The sequence below is a fragment of the Ochlerotatus camptorhynchus genome, unplaced genomic scaffold (genome assembly GCF_037179485.1).
Source record: "Ochlerotatus camptorhynchus isolate MF236.1 unplaced genomic scaffold, CSIRO-AGI_Acam_v1.1 ptg000801l, whole genome shotgun sequence".
Classification (NCBI taxonomy): Eukaryota; Metazoa; Arthropoda; class Insecta; order Diptera; family Culicidae; genus Ochlerotatus; species Ochlerotatus camptorhynchus.
The window spans coordinates 28,755-35,704 of NW_027041265.1; positions in this window are offsets into that span (position 1 = coordinate 28,755).

Consider the following 6,950-nt stretch of genomic DNA (forward strand, 5'->3'; position numbering starts at 1 on the left):
GTGTTCAAGTGTTGGCATTGAGAATGGGGTTCGAAGAATGTACTGATTTGGTCCCCGAAGATCAATCACCAACCGGAAATCTTCTTTCCCTTTAGGGATAACTAGCATGGATGAGCAAAACGAAGGGCCCATCGCATCTGTTACTCTTTCAATAATGTTAGCAGAAATCAGCTGTAGCAATCTTTCTTCAACGCGTGGTTTCACAGCAATTGGAATGTTGAAAAATATGTTCCGACAAGGAGGTTTTGTTCGATCGTACCGGATTATGACCGGAGGTATGTTAAATTTTGGAAAAAATTTCTCGGAACTTATGGCAGCGATATCAATATTTTGAAATTGAGAATATCTTGATGTATCCGTGGACACAGGAACCTGAAGACCTAACAAAAGCACGCTGTAACGTGTTGCGGTTGGTCTACCCAGTAATGATTGCGACTCCCTGACGACATAAAATTTCTCCAATAGCACCGGCCAATCTTCCGATACAAACATAAAGGCTTCAAACGTTCCTATCACCGGTATCTCACCAGACACAGCATAAGCTTTGAGGGTTCGATCTGCTCTGTATTGGATGTTGTGCAAGCCCTTTTCGTAGTTTTCGTTCTCAATCATCTTGTTGAATGAATACTCAGTCAACGTGTTGACTTGAGCCCCAGAATCTATGAGAAAGTCACAAAGGAAATCCTGAAACTAACACCCTTATCACTCCGTCATCTCGGATGTTTGCTACCTGGACAATTGGAGGAATAACGTTGCCCTGCTCTTGGAAAGCCGAAACCTGTCGAGACAAACGTAATCTTAGTAATCTTGAATTTCGTATTATTCTCCATTCAACTGTTGAAATAGTGTCAGAAAGAATATGAATCATCTGTTTCAATGTTCTTTATTAAAAATCAAGACTCGTGACAATGTACAGTTCAGTTAAATAACAATGAATCGAGATAATTATTGTTTCACTACATTATTTCAAAATTGCAATTTCATCAAGGCATATCACTTACGGTGTCCTGATTGGCCTGATCCTCAGTTTTGTTCTCCTCCTTCGTGCTTACAACGGAAATCTCCGATAGCTTCCGATCTACAACTCGGTCACCTTGCATAGCTCTTCCCCGTACGAACGTCCGGCACGCACGTTGCAGGTGTCCTTTTACACCACAATTCCGGCAAACTTTGTCCACGGCGAAACAGTTCATTGATTTATGGAACAAGCTGTTGCATCTGAAGCAACGCTCGGGAATCGAACCGTTGTATCCTCTCCAATTCATCGGGTTTCGATCTTGCATCGCTCCACCCCGGTGAGTTTGTTGGGTACCATATCTTCCGCGACCCAAGCCAGCCGGTCTTCCTCTGTACCCTTGACGAGCCTCCCCCTCCGCTACTCGTGCAATAGTTGTCTGATTCTGACCACCATGCTTCATGTTGAAATACTCCTCGTTCAATCGTATCGCTTCAATTTCGCGGACCTGGTCCACGAGGTCGGTAAACGTGCCCTTCCGACTCAAGAGTTTAAGGGCAGCGGTGCGTACTTCCCGGTTCTTTGCATGTTCTGCAACTGTACCCACAATCTCTTCAAACTCTTTATCGATTGCAAACTCGCACAATCTTGCCGTTGCGCCTACTCGCATGAGGAATGAAAGATCGTTTTCCTCCGGTTTCTGCCCCATCAATGCCAATTTCCTTCTTTGAAGCATGACGTCGGATCCCGAGGTGAAGTATGACTTCAAACGAAACATTGCATTTAAAAATGGATGATCATCTTGATCGGGACCATCACTTGTTGATTTTGTGTTCTTGAAAATCTCCAGAAGTTTTTGTCCGGCCTTCACTTTGAAAATTATGAACTGCGTGGCCTCGTCCGTTATGCCAGCGAGCTTCATAGAATCCACCAACAAGTCCTTCCATGCTTCAAAGTCCTGGCGTCCAATCTCTTCGCTGCCCGTAGATGGTTTGCACTCTGGTACGGTGACAGATGAAACCGACATTTGATTGATGGATGTCATAAAGCGTGAAAGCTCCGTACTACTTTCTCTCTGATTTCCGTGGTGATGTGTGCTTGATGGTCCAACCGCTCCATTAAATTCATCGCTGTTCACGTCACTGGCTTCACTTCTGGGCAAATTCAAAGTAGTCTGAAGTGACCTGATTGTTTCCTGGGCCTTACTCCACTCCTCATTCAACAACGCATTGCTTGCCTTAGCAGCTGCAAGCTCCTTCAGTACCGTTTCCAATTTCATGTTTTTCTTTTTCGAATAAAAAAAAAATAAAAAAAAAAAATAGAAAGATCAGAGAACAAAACATTTTAATATTTTCGTTTTTTTTTTTTTTCATCAAGTTTTTGTTTTTTTTTTCGTGATCAATATATAATTTCAACTCCATGTTTTTTTTTCCGGACAATACCTTCAATCGCAAAACATTTTTTTTTTGCAGTTCAACTAGCATGCATTACATTTTTTTTTCGCTCTGAACACATTCTTCTCAAAACTTCTTTTTCTTTCCATCCATTCTTCTTTTTTTCCAGTTCCAATATGCTTTATTTATTTAACTCAATTTTTTTTTTCGATCCAGGCCCTTCCTTTAATTGCAAACGCCATTTTTTTTTCTCTTACTTCATTTTCGTTTGGTACTATGTACTATGATTTAACGTTTTTTTTTTTCATGCCTCCATCTTTTTTTTTTGCTCCGGACAGTTCTTTCAATCACAAAACCATTTTTTTTTTCATCCTTCTATTTTGATTAGCATTCGTAATTTATGTAACGTATATTTTTTCACATCAATTTTTTTTTCAGACACGCTCTTCCAATATTTGCTAACCATCAATTCTGGTCAAACTTTTCCACGCATTTTTTTTTTGCTCCTGATTTCACTCATTATACGATTTGAAGTATAACTTACCGTGGAGGATCTTCTTCTGTGATACCGACTGCGCCATTGTCGTGCCGCTTCAAGGGCATTATTCCAGCCGACTTCCGTCTACCCGCCATGGCTCCAAAAAAACACGTCTGCTAACGCCAAATGTAACCAACAGAATCCTTGTGCTAGCCTCGAATCGAAGTCGAGTATGCTACTTCGTTAATTTCCCCTTTCCGAATCTCTCCAGTTCGGTTTGGTGTCTTCTCACTCCATCATTCTAATTTCATCATTCTAGCCTATCTCCCTCTAATCCGAAAAAGACTCGCTTCCTGATAGACTTCACCTTCGTTCCGATTACTCTATACCATATTCTGTTCTCTCATTCTCACCCCACGTTCATTCGGAATTGGTTAACTCTCGTACTGGAAACGATTTCCGAACTTTGGCTTTCAACCTCGACGATCGTTTTCCGGTTCAGATTAGCATTTCGATTTTCGTGCAGTTATGAGCTTTCTTTACATACACACAGATTTGCGCATACCCTTTTTTCTTTGTAATTACTACCCCGATTTACCTTGTACACGCTTTGGTAGAATTTACTTTTCTTACTAATAACTGTTATACCTACTACAGTCGGTAGAACAAGAGCAGGTAGTTGCAGTCGTTACGCGACAGCAGCAAAGAATGCAGAGGCAGACAACCCAAACAGAAATAAACAACAAGCGATCAAGCGATTCCACTGACCAATATTTGAGAACTGACCAACCTCAAAGGAACTCAGTTTTTAATGAATTAGTTAACATGGATATAAGTGACAATGGAAACACCACAAAGAAAGATGATAACCACAACTTATACAATGATTTTAAAGCAAGCGTAGAGCAATCATTAGTAAACACAGATGAACTTTTGATTTCAGGGAAATTAACTAATGACTCAGCAGATGCTACATTAGTTATATTAAATAGTAGATCAGCCTACAAGGAAATTTCAACTCTGTGTAATTTACCACATGGATTGAAGGATTATGACAAAAATGGAATTATAAATATACCAAACGAAAAGATTGCAGGATTGATTATCGAGGGGAAAAATAACTCTTTGCTCAATGGTAAAAGTTTCCTAAAGAAACTCAATAGGAGCTTTATGGAAGGTCCTGACTATCTAAAGCAAGCAAAACATGTCCATATATTATCATTTCGCAAAATAAAACAGTTTGAAGTATTACAAATGATACAATTCATATCATGGAAATTTGATAAGAAAATTTCTTTGTACAATGCAGACTCTGAACGTATCCAAATAGAGGGTGAAGAAATCGAAACAATTTTACGAGAATTTCATGACGCACCCCTAGGTGGACATGTAGGAGCAAAACGTATGCGAAAGAGAGTTGGGTCTCTTTTTACATGGAAAAATATTAGACGAGACATTGAAGATTATGTAAGAAAATGCGATTCGTGTCAGAAAAACAAAATTTGCAAGGCTACAGAGCCGTTTGAAAAATTATTTATGGATATCGTTGTTTTACCCGAATCGGAATGGGGTAATACGGATTAGTCGTTCAAGATGACTTAACCAGATATTTAATTGTCGCATGTATGGAAAATCAGGAAGCACAAACAGTAGCAAGAACTTTTGTCGAAAATGTGATCTGTAAATTCGGGTGTCCAAAAGAAATAGTGACCGATCAAGGTGCGAACTTCATGAGTAACCTCATGAAAAACATATGTAAAATTTTGAAAATTAAAAAAAATCAACACAAGTGCATACCATCCACAGGCTAATTTAGTGGAACGTTCAAACAGAGAGTTGAAAACCTATTTACGACAATTTATTGGAGGGAATCAAAGAACATGGGACCAATTGATACCATACTTCAACTTTGAATACAATACAACGATTAACTCTTCAACAAATTACACCCCATTTGAGTTATTATATGGACGAAAGGCAAAAATTCCCACATCCATTTATAAAAAAGGTAATTCCACAATGGACTATCATGATTACGTTGGTGAAATGAAGAGTATTTTGAGCAACATTCATTAGAACGCAAGAGAAAACTTGAAAATATCAAAAGAAAAGCGGAAGGTTCAATATGACAAAAATTCAAATCAATGGCAACCAATGTGGGGAGATTTAGTTTTAGTGCAATCAAACCCTATGGGGGTAGGACAAAAACTACAGAGTATGTGGCGTGGCCCATACACAGTAATGGAAATTCCTAGTGAACAAACCGTGGTAATACAGAATGGGAAGAAATTAGAAAAAATCCACGTCAATCGTATAAAGCGATACAATGATTAATCAATGAACAATGAAAAGTACGCGGAACAAATTCGTCAGTACCGATAAATAATTATTTATTTATCGATTATTATATACATAATATTTATATTATAATTAAGAATATAGAGACACACATATTAAAATAACAATTAAAATTTGGATGTTACTCCAGGAGATGGCTATGAAAATGGAAAGAATACTGCGAGCAAATAATAAAAATATTAGTGAAAAAAAAAGAAGTGATAAACTGTAGCTAATGTATAAGAGGTATACATGGAATGTTTGTGAGAGAGTGCGTTAGACAAGGGAAGACGTTCCCGGAACGAATGATGTATATGGTGATGATTAAATTGAATAGTAATATAAACAAATAATAAGAATAAAAATCGAATGGATATTATTGACTAAATGATAATGACCCCGGGGTATGTAGATATAAAATTAAGTATTGTTATTTGAAAATTAATATATGGAATCACCAGAATGATAAGAGACAATTGAAAATTGTAAAGAAAAAGTATATATTAAATTTCAATTAGGATTAATAAGGGATTGAACAAAATGTTCAAAACATGCATTTATGGAGATGGAAACATAAAAGCGAAGCCTCAGATAAAGTTTCAAGAAAATGAAAACAAAGGTAAAATCATACATAGTTAATAATAGTAGACAGTATTTTCTAATATAATTAGTGATGAAAACATTTCAAAGAGATACAAAAAATTTCGACCTATATGTAATGCATGCAGTAATTGAATGATTCAGCTAATAAAACAAATGTATTCATCAAAAAAGAGCAAAATATTTTGCAGTACGATTTTGAATGGATCGAAGAGCTAAGGATTGACATTACAATTACAATTAAATTACTGATAAACAGTTACAGATTTATACAATAATTTCATTAAAAAAAAAATTTTCACGTTGAAAAATAATACTTATGACAATGATGAAAAAAAAAACGGTGAAAAACAAGATCAAAGTGGACAATAATGTTGTACCTAAGCGCTTTGGACTAACTGTGCACTAGAATCTCACAGCGAGATTGAATACAAAACAATTTTGAACGGAAAATACCGTCAAAACACAGAATTAATATACTGTAAATGATCCCAGAGTCGTGAATGATGTTATGGTTGACAATTTATTAAAGGCCGTTTAATTTTTTACAGACCGTTACAGATGTGGAGATAAACAATTGGACAATGGCATTCGGAATCCAGAATGCACGAGAATGTATGAATGAGTCTTACTGAAATTTAAGTTTACTTACAGATACCCACCGTTTCCTCTCAATTAGCGAAGACGAGCACTTGCAGCAATTTGGCCACTTACAAGACATTAATTGAATTGACTAAATAAAAACATAAACGTATGGCCAGAGGAACCTGAAACCGAGCATAAATGAATCGAATTACAGATACGTGCCGTTTTAAACCTCATTAGGAGAAAGAGAGTACTTGCTGCAATTTCATGACGTAGCCATTCAGATGCTTTGATTAATTGGTGAGTTACAACTACAAACAAAAAGAGTTAAACGAAGTCAGAGAAAAAGTAGGGTAATAAAATAAAAATACTAGCAAAACATGATGAAAGATATCAGAATAAGAAGTATGACACAAAGGAACAAAGTTAAGAGTAAAACAAGAAGTGTAATATCGACAATCAGATAAGAATGTTCAGTTAAAGTAATTAATTGTGATTTTGTTTGCTGAAAATAGATAGTATACTGATTATTTATTGTGTAGATAAAAATATGAAATGGAAAAAAATAAGAGCAGCAAGCAACTAACGAAGAATATTATTA